The sequence below is a fragment of the Canis lupus genome, chromosome 21, assembly GCF_011100685.1.
Source record: "Canis lupus familiaris isolate Mischka breed German Shepherd chromosome 21, alternate assembly UU_Cfam_GSD_1.0, whole genome shotgun sequence".
Taxonomy (NCBI): Eukaryota; Metazoa; Chordata; class Mammalia; order Carnivora; family Canidae; genus Canis; species Canis lupus.
Genome location: NC_049242.1, coordinates 37,288,166 through 37,303,965, shown reverse-complemented (window position 1 = coordinate 37,303,965; position 15,800 = coordinate 37,288,166). Strand labels below are relative to the sequence as shown.

The 15,800-nt window shown below is 47.2% G+C and overlaps 1 long non-coding RNA gene across 1 annotated transcript in view; it reads right to left on the bottom strand.

Annotated features, from left to right (window-relative positions):
- The window catches only part of LOC119865013, a 54,391-nt gene that overhangs the window by 30,859 nt on the left and 7,732 nt on the right, over nucleotides 1-15,800 (bottom strand). Inside the window, exon 4 of the long non-coding RNA XR_005375771.1 lies at nucleotides 2,781-2,832. This is a non-coding gene — a long non-coding RNA (uncharacterized LOC119865013). The remainder of the gene's footprint in view (nucleotides 1-2,780; nucleotides 2,833-15,800) is intronic.

Below are 15,800 nucleotides of genomic sequence, written 5' to 3'. Positions count from 1 at the left end.
GATCTGTATTTAAGGTTTTGGGTTAAAAGGCTGTACTCAGCATAAGTCTGAATTGGTAACAGGAGGCTTTTTAAAGATGCCAACTTAGGAGTTCAAGTTGTTCCTGAGAAGTACTATTCTTACACTGGTTCAAGACACATTTAGAACATTTGAAATACCTCTTGCAAGGGAGCATGCTTCACTCTGCTCCAGGAGCCAAGGGGATAATCACTTCCATTTATACAGGGAGTTTGGGAGATTGGACATCAGAGGGATCCTCCCACTTCCGGAAGCATCCCCACTCCACGTGATAGTCTAATTTTTCATTCCTGCCATATAGGAAAAACCACCCATGAAACCGTAGAAAGGCAAACTCACACATTCCATTGAGAAGGAATGAGAACACCTGCTGTATAGTGAAGTCAACTTCAAGAAGGAAAAAAAAAGGCCTTTAGGGTTTTGATACAGTGAAGTCAGAATCCTTGATAACTGTGGTACAAGGAGAACATACTTAGTATGTATGTAAAAGTTCATTTTGTCTTTAAAAAGCTGTCACAGTATAAGTAACATAGAAGTAATGCTTTGTTCACATCAGTTGTTTCCCTGTTTCAATAAAACTTCTGTTTCTATAAAATAAATGGAAAATCAGGTTGGGAGTCAAAGTATGAGATAAAGCACATGCCTTGCAGTTCAAGTCCAAGGATCCTATCACCAGCCAGGAGTCAGAGGTCTAACTGGCAGGCAAAGTTCTCGAGGCAGAGGAGGAGAAGGAAGAGCAAAGAACAGTCTTTGAAATATTTAACTAATAAACTTTAATTGCAAAGTCATAGGAAGCACCAAAATATATGTAAACATATTTCCACAGAGGCATCAGCCAATGTCCTATAAGTAACTTCATTTTAAATATCCCATGCAATTAAGTTCACAGCATCCTTCCTATTGACTTGCTCTTACCCCTTCCCTCACTCCACCCCACTTGATGCCTTTGATTCCTCTTCTTCCACTAAACCCTGCGCATCTGTAATTGCCAGTGCAGGTGGCCCTCCTCTGTTTCTCCACAGCACCTTGGACATCCCCTGTAATAGTACTTACCAGGGGCACCTGGGTGGCTCAGTCCATTAAGCGTCTGCCTTCGGCTCAGGTCATGGGCCTGGGTCCTGGGGTGGAACCTCTCCTCTGGCTCCCTGCTCAGTGGTGAGTCTGCTTCTCCCTCTCCGTCTGCCCCTTCCTCTCCCCACCCAGCATTTGTGCTCTCTCTCTCTCTCTCTCTTTCTCTCTCTCTCATGTGGTCTCTCTCTCATGCACTCTCTCTCAAATAAATAAAATATTTTTAAAAAAATTCCTAACTGTGCATCTCCTCTTAGATGATAAGCTCCTCGAGGGTAGACACTGTTTCTTGTCCCAGTGCTCTTAGAACTCAGTCTGAGGCTTGGTGCAGCATGGTTGCTCAACCAACATTTACTGACTTGAATTGAATTCTGGGGAAGACAGAGGAGGGATGAAATATGAAAGGGAAGAGAAGGTCCTCAAAATCACATCTCCAGAGCTACGTGACAGTAGGAAGAAATATGAACTCATACTTGCTTTCCGTAAATATTTATTGGGTGCCTCCTAATGTGAAAAACTATGTTCCAGCAATACATCAATGAACAAAACAAACAGAAATCTTCACCTTGGAGGAACTTACATTCTAGTTGCATGAGACACGCAATAAATAATAAGTAAATTGTGTGGTATTTGGAAGGTGGTAATTGATTTGGAAAAAGAAAATAAGAACTGAGAAGCCAACCGGGTGCAATTATGGGCTGAACTTTTGCACAGAGAGGTCAGAAGATGACATTGAGCAAAGACAGGAAGGAGGTGGGGAATCAGCCATGTGGAGATTGGGGGAAGAGTGTTCTAAGCAGAAGGAAGAGCATGTAGAGGCCTTACAGGGAGGGATGTCCCTGGGGCATCCAAGGAACACAGAGGCCCTTGTGGCTGGAATAGGAGAAAGAAGGAGAGAGTGGGAGGAGATGGTGCCAGAGAGTCTAGGGGTCCAGATTCCATAAGGGATTTGAGGCTGTTGTAGCGGCCTAGCCTTCACATTGGTGCCAAGAGAGAGACGGGCAGCATGAAGCCCCCGTGGCAGTGCAGAAAGGCTGAGGCCATGTTCTATGTGCCTCTCATGAAGCTGGCCCTTTCTGGGGGCCTCACCTCTTCCCAGGTCCCTAGCTACTCCCATCTGTGCCCACTTTGTGCCTCCTTCTCTCATTTCTCCATCTAGATCTTACCTTGACATTTGATTTTGTACAGGCCATAGACTTTGTCATATACCCGCCCCCCCATAGTTCGTTGACTTGTCCAATGTTTTAAACTGGGATGTTTCAAGTAAAAAGTAAAGACTGTACAATTTTCTTTAAAAATGAGAAGATCTGGTAATACTGGACCTGCCTCCTTTCATGGCCACAAGTCAATGGATCTGAGGATTCTTCAGACAGAGGCACTTAGCTTCCTGTTTGACACCACTCCCTACTGTCTTACACCCTACTCTCTGACCTCATTTCACTTACCAGTTGGACCCTTACAGGCATTTAACTGCATAGTCTTATCCTATAGGCCTACTGATGCCTACCGCTTCCCCGGTTTCTGACAGCTCCTTGACTTCCATTCTTTCCTTGGGTAGTTGATTTCTGCTGTTCGTCTTGGCAGGCCTGCCTTTCTCAACCTGGGCCAGCTCCTGGCTTCCAACCATCCTAGGCTTTGCCCTCAGACTCAATCTTGCTGGCTCAGTCCTGTTGAGAATTTCTGTATCCGCATACCTGGGCTGGAAGGTCTCCGGGAAGTCTGCCAGCGGAGGGAACCCCAGATCTCCTGTTTGAGCACAAAAAAAAAAAAAAAAAAAAAAAAAGGAGAAAACAGGTGTTCAGCTTTCCTCTAATAAGTGCACTTTTAATTCCCTTGTCTTTTAAATCTGCAAAAGGATGAAAGACTGCTGTGCTGTTCTCATTTAACTCCCAGAGTTCTACCTGGGGTTTCACTGGTTCCAGAAAGAAACGTTGCAGAAAAGACAGTTTTTCTATTTTCTTTCTTTATAATTAAAGTGTCCTTTTGCCAATAGTAAATCTATGGGAGCTGAATGACTAATCAAAGCGAGGTTGTTTCTGAAGTGCGGTGGGAAGCCATAACTTGTTCCCTGTTCCAATAAAACTTCTGTTTCTATAAAATCAACGGAAAGTTATGTTGGCAATCAAAGGATGAGATAAAGCATCTGCCTTGCGGTTCAAGTCCAAGGATCCCATCACCAGCCAGGGGTCAGAGGTCTAACTTGCTGGAAAAGTTCTGAAGGCAGAAGAGGAGGAGGAGGAAGAGCAACGGAACAGTCTTTGAAATATTTAATTTGCAAACTTTAATTGCAAAGTCAGGGAAAGCCTCGAAATTCATTTATTTTACTCTCACCTAATTAGACTTTTAAAAGTAAGTACAAAGAAGGAAAGCAAAAAGGAGGGGAGGATGGGAGGGAGGGAGAGGGTAGAGGGTCAACACTCCCCCCTCTGCCCCCCACCCCTGTGCCCTACTCAGCCTCTGTGACCTGCCCCCACCCCCAGAGGGGTGTCATAGACAAAGGTCAGGTGCTGGAGTGAGATGGTAATGGTCTTCCCCACCCCACCCCATTCTTCACCCCTTATGATGTGTTCCCAGTGGCTAGACTGGAGTCTGAAGATGTCTGGTGCACAGGAGGTCCAGCAAGGCCCGAGGAGGTGGGGCAGGAACTGGTTTCTTGGATTTAACGCTGCCTGAGACCTCAGTGGAGATGAAGGAGGCCATGCAGTAGGGAGCCCACTTTAAAAGGGCAGAAAGGCAGGGTAGCAATGTGGGGTGCATTTAGGGCTGACTTCATATCCAGAATAAAGAGGAAGAATTTGGTCCAGTGCCCCGATGCTGGGCTTCCAGGACACCTGGGTGGGTTAAAAAGGTGACTAGAGGGAGGATATGCTAACATTAGGATATCCTACTGACTTCCAGTTCTAGGCTGCATGTTGAGTGAAGAACGGACTAATTCTCTGGTGGCCCATGCAACAGCTAAAAGACACCCCAGGAAGCTTTATCTGCAATGTTCTTTTTAAGATTGTTTTAATCACAAGCCATTAGAAAGCCCATAATGTTCACTGGGTATCCCTGACTGGAGCAAATTGGCCTTCTTTAAAGAACCAAAGACAAAAAAAAAAAAAAAAAAAAACCACCTTTTCTCTTTTGATTTGTGAGCCCCTGGGTTCCTCGAATGCTTCTCTTCAAAGATTATTTTTCCCATTTCATGCCTGTCGTTTTATTTTCTGATACCTGCTTAGAAATAACCTTGTCTTTCTGGTGCTTAGTTATACCCCATAAATCCTTCTGCCATTTCTAAGAAAACCACAGAACTCCGCTCTGACAGCCTTCCCAGCGCGGCCCGGCACTGCCACCTAGGCTGGCTTAGTGGGAAGAGGTTTAATGGGCTTCCTCCTGCTGAGGACTCGGACGGAATTTGTAAAATGGGATTTAATTGGGACTGAATAAACTCCGCTTTGAAATTCCTCGCACATCGGCCCTGGCTCATGGGTGACAACAGTCTGCATTTGCTCTGATTTGGGACAGAATCCTGGTCCCGCAGCCCCGGAGCCCCGAGAAAGAGGCAGCGATGGGGCCCCCGCACGGCCTTTCCCAGCTGCCAGTCACCTGCTGCTCAGCAAGAGGCTCCCAGCCCACGGCTCCCCTCTCTCTCTCTCTCCCTCTCTCTCTCTCTCCCCCTCTCTCTCTCTCTCTGCTAACAAAGGAAACAGGAACTACCAGGAGCCAGCTTTCTTTTTTTTCTTTTTTTTAAGGATTTTAGTTATGTATTCTTTAGAGAGAGAGAGAGAAGCAGGCTCCATGCAGGGATCCTGATGCGGGACTTGATCCCAGGTCTCCAGGATCACACCCTGGGCCAAAGGCAGGTGCTCAACCGCTGAGCCACCCAGGGATCCCCCCAGCTTTCATTTGATGAAGAGCTGTTCCCTGGTTCAGGGCTGGGTAGTGCCCACTGACTTCGTGCTGCCTATGGACAACTTTGGAAATCCCATTCGATAGCGGTGGAGGAAGCAAAATTAGACCCCTGATTAGTGAAAGTCTGGGAGAGCTTAGCAGGAAAGCCTGTGTCCCACCCAGAGCCTTGCCACTGCCCGGGGCTGCTGACAGAGCCACAGACCTGTTGTTCTTAGAATGGGTGTGGGCCTGTCACTTGGGGTGAGACTGGGGGAGTGAGAGTGGGGTGGGATGCATGACCCTGGAGCAAGGAATGGAGGGGAGCAGGGAGGGCGGATTGTGGTTTCCTGGATGATGGAAACTTTCTCCCCTTATGGAAATGGTGGGGGAATCTAGAATCAGAGTAGCAAATAGATTTTGTCCGGTGCATTGGTGGTAACCGCCTAGAAGACTGTATTGAGGAGAAATTCAAGTCTGTGTCTGGGCTCCAGGGAGGAAAAGGTATTGTGATTGATGAGTAGTCATATAGCATGACCCAGTTTGGAGAAGAAACTTTACCTCCGTCCGGTAAACGGTGAGTTAGAAAATTTGGGGCTGATATCCAGTGAGTTCATTGCCTTGGGAAACAGTAGAGAAACTTAACAGGATACGTAAAATTCTTCATGCTATGGGCCTCGGAGCTTCTCTAGCATAGTGTCCCACCCCACCCCCATCCCTCACTTTAGACACCCATCATGGGGCTCTGAACACAGTCTCAGGCAGCCAGAAAACCCATGCCAGAGACCGTGGGAGCTCCAGCCCTTCAGAGACCAGAGCAGAGGCCCCCAGGGCCACACAGTAGGGGCTGGGGCCCAGGTGCCTGGAGCTGTGGGTCCCACAGGGGGAAGCAGCAGCAGCAGGGGTGAGACATGTTCAGCCTGGCGCCAGCGAAGCCTTCAGACCAGAAGAACCTCAGGAGAGAGGCGCTACCAGTGGACAATGAGGAGGCACCACTTCGACTGTCATTTGATAAAAGCCACCAGTTAGGGATGGGGTTAAATCGAGTCTCCTTGGTAAGGGAAAGTAAGCAAGCGGGTATTTCCCAGCAGTGCCCCTGCTGGAGGGGGATGGGGCTCACAGGCTTGTGCTCTAGAACCGGGCATGGAGGCTTGGCCCTCAGTCCCACCCATCATGGGATTCAGCCCAAAGACAAAGGTAGGGTGAGGCCCTGTAGTCCCCACCTTAGCTCTGCGAACCACAAGCACATCCTTTAACCTCTGAGTTTCCGTTTCCTCAGCTGTAAAATGGGAGCAGTAACCCAATGCCATGGGGCCACTGTCCACTTGCTCACTCACTTGCTGCCTGTTTACTATGTGTCCGCCAAGTACCAAGCACCGAGGTAGTTGCTGGATGACAGGACATGGTCCCTGAGCTTGAGCCAGGAATCTAGACACAGAAACAGTCATAAACCAAAGAGGAAAGGCTTGGCTGCTTTTCCCATCCACGCGTATATTCTCTAATACCCACTTAAACACGTAGATAATGACTCTGTAGGGGACTAATGCCCAGCCCGGGATGTAGCCGGTATTCGAGAAATACTGGTGTTAGGAGAATCTCATTGAGAAGACGTGCCCCACTCCCAGAGGCTGCCCCAGGGACACAACCCTGAGATAGCTGACACCAGCTGGATGGTATACACATCTGAACCCACTTACAGCCTCCTTTAAACTAGTGGCAGGTGTGGAATCCACACGCCTTGCTGCCATTCAACACAAGTCCTGCATGTAGGTTCCCTGCCTGTTTAACCTGCTGCCCACCGGCCTGGAGTGGCCCGCCTGTTTCCTTGGTGTCACTGGGTCCTCTGCTTAAGCAGCTGGGAGGGGAGGGCCGGGGGCACCTCAGATTACACTTGGGAAGCTCCCAGGAACTTAGAAACACCAAGTGGATGACTGAATCTGACACAGGCAGCTTGAGGGAGGCATGGAAGTTAGTGCAGAAGGGGAGAAAGGGAAGGGAAACCTTGCCTGTGTGGCCTTTGGGGACAGGCCTGGGAGCCCCGTGCTTATCTGTGAGCCCTGGCCACACTGACATTAGCCTGCGAGCAATCTCCCCTTCCCCTGGCTGTCTTCCCAGGACCCCAGCAGTCTCTGAGGCCATCCCCACGGCTCACCCACAAAAGGAGCAGCTCGGGTCTTGCCTACAACCCCCAAATCTGCCTACCTGTATCCATTTTGCTCTCTTCTCTCCTTTGACAAAATTCTCCAGGTGGAGTCCTGCCATGTGTGTGCTCACGTATGATCACTCTGAGGCTGTGCAGGACTTTCAAAGGGTAAATCCCTCTTCTAACCACTGCTCTATCAGTACCCACCCAAGAGGCAAAATAACCGAATGACCTGGATATAGCAGGCAAAGCATTCAAATAAACCACCCAGACAAGACTGGTAACTTAACTTTTTCACTAGCAGAAAGAGCAATACTTAGGGTCTCTAAACACCTACTAAATGCATATGAAACAACTTTGACAATGGGCGGATAATCAAATTGCTCTGAATAATCCAATCTAGTGTTTTCCTGCTTCCTCTTCATGCTAATTTATTCTGACGGCTTTTCAATAATGAAAATCTGTTCTTGTAGAATCCATTTCATCGAGATTTTCCATATTAAAATGGAGATGGAAATGTCGTGGAGAATTAGATTACTTGTCCTCCTTCCAGCGCCCGGCATTCCTGAGGAGGGGCTTTGTCTCGCAGTGGATAACCAGATGGCATTAATTGGAAAGGAGAGTGTACCTTCCATGGCAGGCCAGGCAATTATTTTTAAAGTGCTCTTTCGGTCTAGTCGAAGCCTCTTGCCTGCACAGACTTCATTGGTTCCTCTCCTCATGAAATGTGTTGATTTTCAGAGCATTTTCAGCCCTGATCATTACCACCAGGGTGAAAAACTAGCTTAAATAAACGTTTCAGTGACTAGAACATGTGTTGGTGTCTCATTCTGGAGAAACACTCTCTGGGCAAACCAAATCCTTGACATCAAAAACAAAAAGGCAGATTGATAAATAGGGACAGATTTGGGAGCACAGGTCGTGTATAGGGGCTGGGGGTGGAGATAAAGGCGTGAATAAGGTACAGTTCCCACCTGCTAGGAGCCGAAGTCCTAGTGTGGGCTTCTCAGGCTTCAGGGTGCATAAGAATCACTTGGGCAATGTGTTGAAAATGTGGCCCTCTGGGATCTGCTCTCAGGGATTCTGAATCAGTTGGTGCTCAATAGTTGCTAGCTGCCAAAGGCAAAATATATGTGGTACATTTTTCCTAAATTTCCTCTGGTAGTTTACTGCATGCAATTGTCTTGGGGTGTCATCAACCCTCTTTCTTGAGCACTCCCCAGAAGATCTTAAATATGAGACAGGCACTTTTTCCAAAAGCTATGTGAATAATTTCATTCATGTCAGATACTATTAATTTGGTTATTGCTGTAAAGGTGAGGCACCCCCATGGCCCCAAAGTTCTCATCTTATTCATTTTATTTGTGTAGCTTATTCATTTTATTTGTGTAGCTTTAGTTTTCACTTCCTAAATTCTCCTGCAGGATTATGCTAATTTAGCTTTTCTCAAGTAGATTGCTAAATAATAATATTAAGAATAACAACAATGACGATGATAAATATTTACTGGCAACTTACTATATAGCAGTAAGCACTCTGCATGTTCCATCTTGCTTCTCCCAGCCACCAGACGTGACATACGCTATTGTTATCTCTCATCTTACAGATGAGATGGGCATCACTGTAGGCTTCCCCAGCTACATGTGGGCATGGGCGATTAGCTGAGCCATCTGGGTTTTCTGGAGATTGCCCACGTAGGAGGACCAACTAGGACGGTCTGCCCAGCACTGAAGGGTTTTCTGGGAATCAAGACTTCTCATTTTAAAACTGAGAAAATTGGAATGAGTTGGTCATCCTCCTCCTTTTTATGAGGTTTTTTTGGAGGGGGACACCAAAATCCAAAGAAAGAATAGTTTCAAGTTCTTAGTGGAAAGCTGAGTCCTACGACCCAGAGGGAGTCCAAATGGTTCATTTAAGAGACAAGAAGCAACCAAAAAGCTGTGGCACAGGGGTCAGGAAAATGAATGTGAGAACGTCAGGTTTGAACACTTCATTGTGGTCTGGGACAATTAGAAAAAGTGGCCTTGACTCGCCAGCTATAGCATGGTACATGGTGTGTCAGCGCATTTAAATGGCCACGTATGAAGTACATGTATCTGCTCTTCTCCTGTCCTCTTCCCCGAGGCTTCTCCAGAAATGCTTGTAGTGCAATGTGTTCTAGAACAATCTGGTGCCATCCCAAGTCCTACCGCTTAATGTCAACTCTCAAAAATCTCAACTCTCAATTCTTAGGAAAAGCAATGGCAAGTCCAGCAGCTTAATTCCTGTCGCCTGGGAGCATGTGTTGAACAACCTCATTCTCATCTTTCTAATGGAATGGAGAACGTTGTCAGGCCGCCCATGTCAGATTCAGAGTCCTCCACTCGGTGCTTCTAAGCTCTTGGGGAGCTTCCCAAGTATAAGCTGACACCCTCCCCCCTGCACTGCCACCTTCCAGACACAGAGGACCCAAAGAGACCAAAGAAAGAGATGGGCCACTCCAGACTGGTGATCAGCAGGTTAAACAGGTGGGAGAACTTACATACGAGGCTTGTCTTGAGTGGCAGCAAGAGTGTGGATTCCACACCTGCCACCAAATCTTAAAAAGTTTAAAGGAGGCTTTAAGTGGGTTCAGATGTGTATACCGTCCAGATGGTCTTAGCACCACATCACCCCACATCTCCAGGCTGTGTCTTGGGGCACCCTTATTGCTCTAGTACTTTTTCCTTTAAAGATTTCATTTATTTATTTAAGAGAGAGAGCATGGCGGGGAGTGGGGGTGGGGAGGGGGGTTGTGAGGGAGAGGGAGAAGCGGAGCCAAACATGAGGCTCCATCCCAGGACCCCAGGATCATGACCCGAGCTGAAGACAGCCTCTTAACCCACTGAGCCAGCCAGGTGCCCCTGCTCTAGTACTTTTAAAGGTGTACTTACATCACGTACACTAACGTCCCCTTGACCAACTCAAGCCATGTGGCCAAACTCAGGGGAGGAGAAGTAGACTCCACCTTTTGATGAGCAGAGCTACAAAGAATTTGTGCCCATGTTCTGCAACTTGGCACACCTGCTATATACCAGGTACTGTTCTAGGCACTGAGATCACCATGTAGAAAAGAGACACAAGTCCTTGCCTTCTCTTTCCTTTACATAATTATAGCTCTGTCTGCTAACCATAGGTAGTCTTATTGATAACATAGTACCTATAGTGAGAGTAAATGTGGGGGAAGGTAATACTCAGGGGCCTTTCTGTTTATTCTATGTTGTAATATTACCCTTTTCTGGATTTTTTATCCCTCAAAATCATTTTCTTGAAACCACAGTATTGAGACATAATTCACATACCCTACAATTTGCCCATTTGAAGCATACAATTCACTGCTCTTTAGTCGATCCACAGAGTTGTGCAATCATCGCCGCAATCTAATTTTAGAACATTTGCTTCTCCTCTAAAAACTGCTGCAACATTAGCAGTGCCTCTCCATCGGCCCATCCCTACCTAACCCCAGCCCCACTCCTGCCAACTCTTGATTGGAGGTTAAAGAAGAGCTCTGTCAAAAATCACTGGAGAACAAAAGCAAACAGTGCGAGAATTAAAAACTAAGCGGAAAGGTACACAAAGAGAAACTTCCTCTCGGATCTGTCCTTACTGCCTCCCCTTACCCCCAGCAGTGAACTTGACCAGTCCGGACTTGAAGAGGACCAGCGGATGGTATTCATCCATCTATTTAGTGATTGATCATTGGGCCCGGCCCTGGGAATATAGATGAAGGTATGGACTGTGATCTGAAGCAGCTCAGAGACCAGAGGTTGGGGGATGGAGGTGCAACGCAGCAAGAATCCGGAGGACAATGTAGCCTAGAGCTGTAGACGTGGCCACGGTAGAGATAACTTGCCTGATGATAAAGCCAATATGGATGGGGAGAGGAGGAAAACCTAGACAGAGAAGGGCCACCTGCTAATGACATTGTCGAGCTCCATATCCAAACATCCCACAAATGTGCCTCAGGTTCCCTAGGTACTTAACACGCAATTTCCTTTCTCTGTTTGAAGTTGGGTATCTGTCACTTGCAATCAAAATCAGATACATCCAAACTAATACACGGCTCAGCCCCCTCTTGCTTTCTCTGCAAAGTGTCATCAGAGAGTGTGAAAGTCTGGGGCATCTCTTCATCTCGCCATCTGCAGAGACCAGCTCGAATGGTGCCTTCTCCCAAGGAGCTTCCACTGACACCACTGGTTTCCTAAGCTCCCCAGGTTGTTAGAGAATTTGAAAGAGATAAAGGTGCGAGGTAGAAGGGCAGATGGGAAGCCAGGGAGCCAATGCACAGAAAAGCACTCGAGCTGCAGAATTAGGTGAACCTGGACCACTTAATTTTCTGTACCTGAAAAGTGGAAATCATGTTATTTACTTTGCAGACTTGGGCGAGCATTACATGAGAGAATACATGTGGCTGTGCTGATCATGGGGCTTCAAAAAATCGGTTAGCGTCCAATTTAACTTTGTCTCCCTCCCTTCTCCATGATTACGATTCTCAGGACAGAGGACTTGGTTTGTGGGGACCCAGGTTAAGTAGTTTTTTAAAGGATGGATTGATTGATTGATGTGGGGGAGAGAGAGAAAAAGCATGACTGGGAGGAGCAGAGGGAGAGAGAGGGTCCCAAGCAGACTCTTTGCTGAGTGTGGAGCCCGACACGGGGATCGATCTGAGGACCTTGAGACCGTGACCTGAGCTGAAACCAAGAGTCAGCCACTTAACCGACTGTGCCAGGCTCCCCCAGGTTCAACAGTTTTATCCCGTTTGCTTATTTGTGTCATGTATTCGACATATTAGTCCCACAAATGTAAACAAATCCTGGCCCCTACCTTCAGGACCTCCGAATCATTCATTTGGAAGCCTCCTGCAAGAACTGGAGTTAGGGAGGGAGGAGAGGAATGATCACTGACCCCAGGGCCAGTGGAAGAGCTGCAGGCCGGTCCGGGAGGGGTGGGACTGTGATGGGGAATGTAGCTCGAGATGCCCCATCTCTGGCACCAAGGGGTGTGATTGTGTGCTTTTTCTCTGGGAAGGCTGAGCTGCTGGTGGGCAGAGGCAGGGAGACTGATTGGCAAGGCGGGTGCACTGGATGCACCGGGGCTGAGGAGCTAGGGGACGTGAGGGAGTCTGGAGAGTGGGCACTGCGAGCCCAATGGGGATGCCGGCCGTGGACAGACAGAGGACTGTCATTCCCAAGAGGACACTTCCTACAGGAGCTGTCCCAAGGCATCGCATGATGGGGGCCCCGCTGTCCTGTGGGGGGGCAGTGGGTGACCAGGCATCCGAGGCTCTCCCTAAGGGGCCAGGATCCCAGCTACCCTTTAGGTTGTTTACAAAGAGGGCCTCTTAAAAAAAAAAAAAAAGAGCCCCCTGATTGCTTGATTGCGGGGAAGGTTTGAGACTGTTCTCTGCGACACCATCTGCGGCTGCCGTGGAAACAGACTTGAACTCGGGACAGGGGACAGCCGCCGAGGAGGGCTGCCTTCTGGTTTCTCCCCATGCGCACTAATCGGCACCTTTGGCCACGCAGACAATCACCAACTGGGGACACTGCGAGGTGACTCTGCAAACGGTGGAGAGAGGTGGAGAGAGCGGGCTTCCGCTACGAAGGCATTTATTCTGACTTTGACAACCACCTAGAGGTTGGGGAGGGGGGACCAATGCCAGGCACCGAGGCAGAAACGATGCCACCTAGGCAGGCACGCACTGCTCCAGGTCAAGTTGAAATGAGCGCTTCCGGGGATCCCTGGGGGGCTCAGTGGGTTGAGCGCCTACCTTTGGCCCAGGGCGTGACCTTGGGGTCCCAGGATCGAGTCCCGCCTTGGGCTCCCTGCAGGGGCCTGCTTCTCCCTCCTCCTGTGTCTCTGCCTCTCTCTCTCTCTCTCTCTCTCTATCATGAATAAATAAATAAATAAATCTTTAAAAAAAGGGAGGGGGGATCCCTGGGTGGCTCAGCAGTTTAGCGCCTGCCTTTGGCCCAGGGCACGATCCTGGAGTCCCGGGATTGAGTCCCACGTCGGGCTCCAGGCATGGAGCCTGCTTCTCCCTCCTCCTGTGTCTCTGCCTCTCTCTCTCTCTCTCTCTCTGTCTATCATAAATAAATAAATAAATAAATAAATAAATAAATAAATAAATAAATAAATAAATAAATAAATCTTTAAAAAAAAAAGAGAGAGAGATGAGCACTTCCCCTGAGGGCAGAGCAGGGCCCCAGGGCCCAAGGTACTCGGGGCCCCTCCAGCTCCCAGGCCAGGCGGTAACACGGAGCGTGAACAGTTTGCTGGGACTCCAGGCCCCCTAGAAGTAAGTGGGGTGAGGGGGCGTCTCCAGCCCCTGACAACAGGCAGGGCTCTCCGTTCTCCACTCTGGAGACACCTGGAAGGCTCCAGCTGCTCGAGGCATCAGCTCCTTGTGGCCTTTGATTGCTTTTTGAGGAGCACCTTGGAGGAATCCAGAAGTGTCCTGAGTCAGACTGGGCTGGATCCAGAGCCCCTGGCACCCACTAGCCGTGCTGTCAGCCTGCCAGAGTTTCAGGGGCTCTCTGAGCCCTGGTGCCCTCGGCCAGGCAGGGAGGCTGGGGAACCCTCTTGGAAGCCTTAGGATCCTGGGCCGTGGCCGCAGTGGGCGGCTGGCCCTCCGGCCCGGGCTTCCCGGGTGCCTACCCCTTTAAGGGAGACAGCCAGCTGCTTCCCGAACCCCAGGCACCCAGAGAACAGTGCTAATCAACACAGTAAACAGAAGGAGGGGATTGATTTGTTCCCCTTTTCACACAAAGCTGAGCACGCGACAGGTTATGGTTTTGAATATTAATGCATTTGAAGTGAGAAGAACCACTTATAACAGAGACTGTCTTGCTTGCAAAGATTTATTCCCCATGTAGTTTTCCATGGCTCATAAAAGGTGATGGATGAACGTAATTTTTAGTTTAATTTCTTGCCGTGCCGTTCAGTAATTTTTGAGATAAACTCAAATTACTAAGGTTCTGGAACTGTTCAAAGCAATGAGGAGCCATGCACATCTGGTTGTACAGAGGACACGGCGTGTTTAATTTTTCAAGCCAGCCAAGGAAGAGGTGATTAGGAATCCCAGCACACATGTAAACCGTGTTATCTTTAAAGTTCGCTTCTGCTGTCTCCAAATGCAAACCAAACCACCCTTTGAGAAAATTTCTGTTGGCCCCTTTGGGGAAAGGAGGCAGGTTCATGAAGAGATAGGACAGGTATACAGCTTTTTTTTTTTCCTTAGATAGTTTCTATCTTTTATGGAAATATATATTTGAATGTTTACAAAATGGAAAAATAGCACTTAGGATTATGAAAAAAAATCTGGATTTTTTTTATAAAGGAAATAAAAGGAAATTTGCTTTTATGTTTTTCCTATAGGTTTTAAGTGTTCATCAAGCAAGATGAGCAGGGATCCTTTAAAAAATGAGCAGTGTGGTATAGAAGGGGGAAAATATGAGTCTCCGAGGCCACCTGAGCTAAACATGCACAAGGACAAGTGACCTCGATGCAAAAAAACTGGCACATGCAGTGACAGCCCCCATTTGTTAGAGGCTGCAATGGGCCAAAGGGAAAATCTTTACCAACTGGTTTGTCTTGGCAAGTCCTAAATAAATGAACAGAGAAATAAACAATGAAATAAATGAAAGAGCGTAACTAGTGACCGAAGGGAATTAACATCTTGACAAAGGTTGGTAATTTTTTAGGAAGGATTTATGTTTACATTAAAAAAAAAAATCCCAAACCTTGTTCTATGTTATAACTTGCCTTAAATGTGGTCCTATTTATTAAACAGAGTTAGGCTAAATAAAATATGCTATTCTCCTAATGAAGATCTTTCGTCCTTATAATCATCCTGTGAACAAAGGAGAAAAAGATAAATGTTCAAATCAGTGCATGTTTGGCCCTCTATCACTGACATAGCCTAAAAAGAATCCTTTTATATCAGCAATTTAATGGTGGGGACATCGTACATACCCAGAATGACACTTTCAGTCTGGATGACAAGATGATATTTGCAGCATGCCAGGCACAGCTAATGTGTTGAAAATAGAAGGGAAAAAAAAACTACTCAATATTGTGATGATTCTGGTTCTATGGCTGCAATCATCTTCAGAGGTAAAAAAAAAAAAAATCATGACTGCAGTAAAATTAAAAAGATAGAAGGTAATGATTTAATAAAAAGTGTTATGACAGTTTAAACTATCTGTGGGGGAAAAAAATAAATAAATAAGTATCTGTGGATCCTAAGTGCACTCCTCACCGGGCTTGGTGGATGCTCTCTAAAACTTCTATGGATAGGAAAAAAAAAAAAAAAAAAAGCTACAGTGTATAAACTTGCCACAGAGTAGTATAAACAAGAGGATGAGACCTAAAAGAAAATAAAACAAGCTACAGTCTTAGCAATCTCCATTTACTTATTTGTCACTCGCATACCACTGGTTCAGGAAAAGAACTCGAAGTGGTTTTTTTTTTTTTTTTCGAAGTGGTTTTTAATGAAAGATTCGAAAGTAATGTGATCCTAAAATAAAATAACACAGCCCAAAAGTCCTGTAGCAAAGGAAACGATGTTTGATCCCTGGGTACTTTCATGTCTCAGATTTGCCCTCACACTGAGCATCAGGATCACCTAAAAATCATCTTCCACACCATCAGGTCCTCGTGGGGAATCCGTGCACCTGACCAG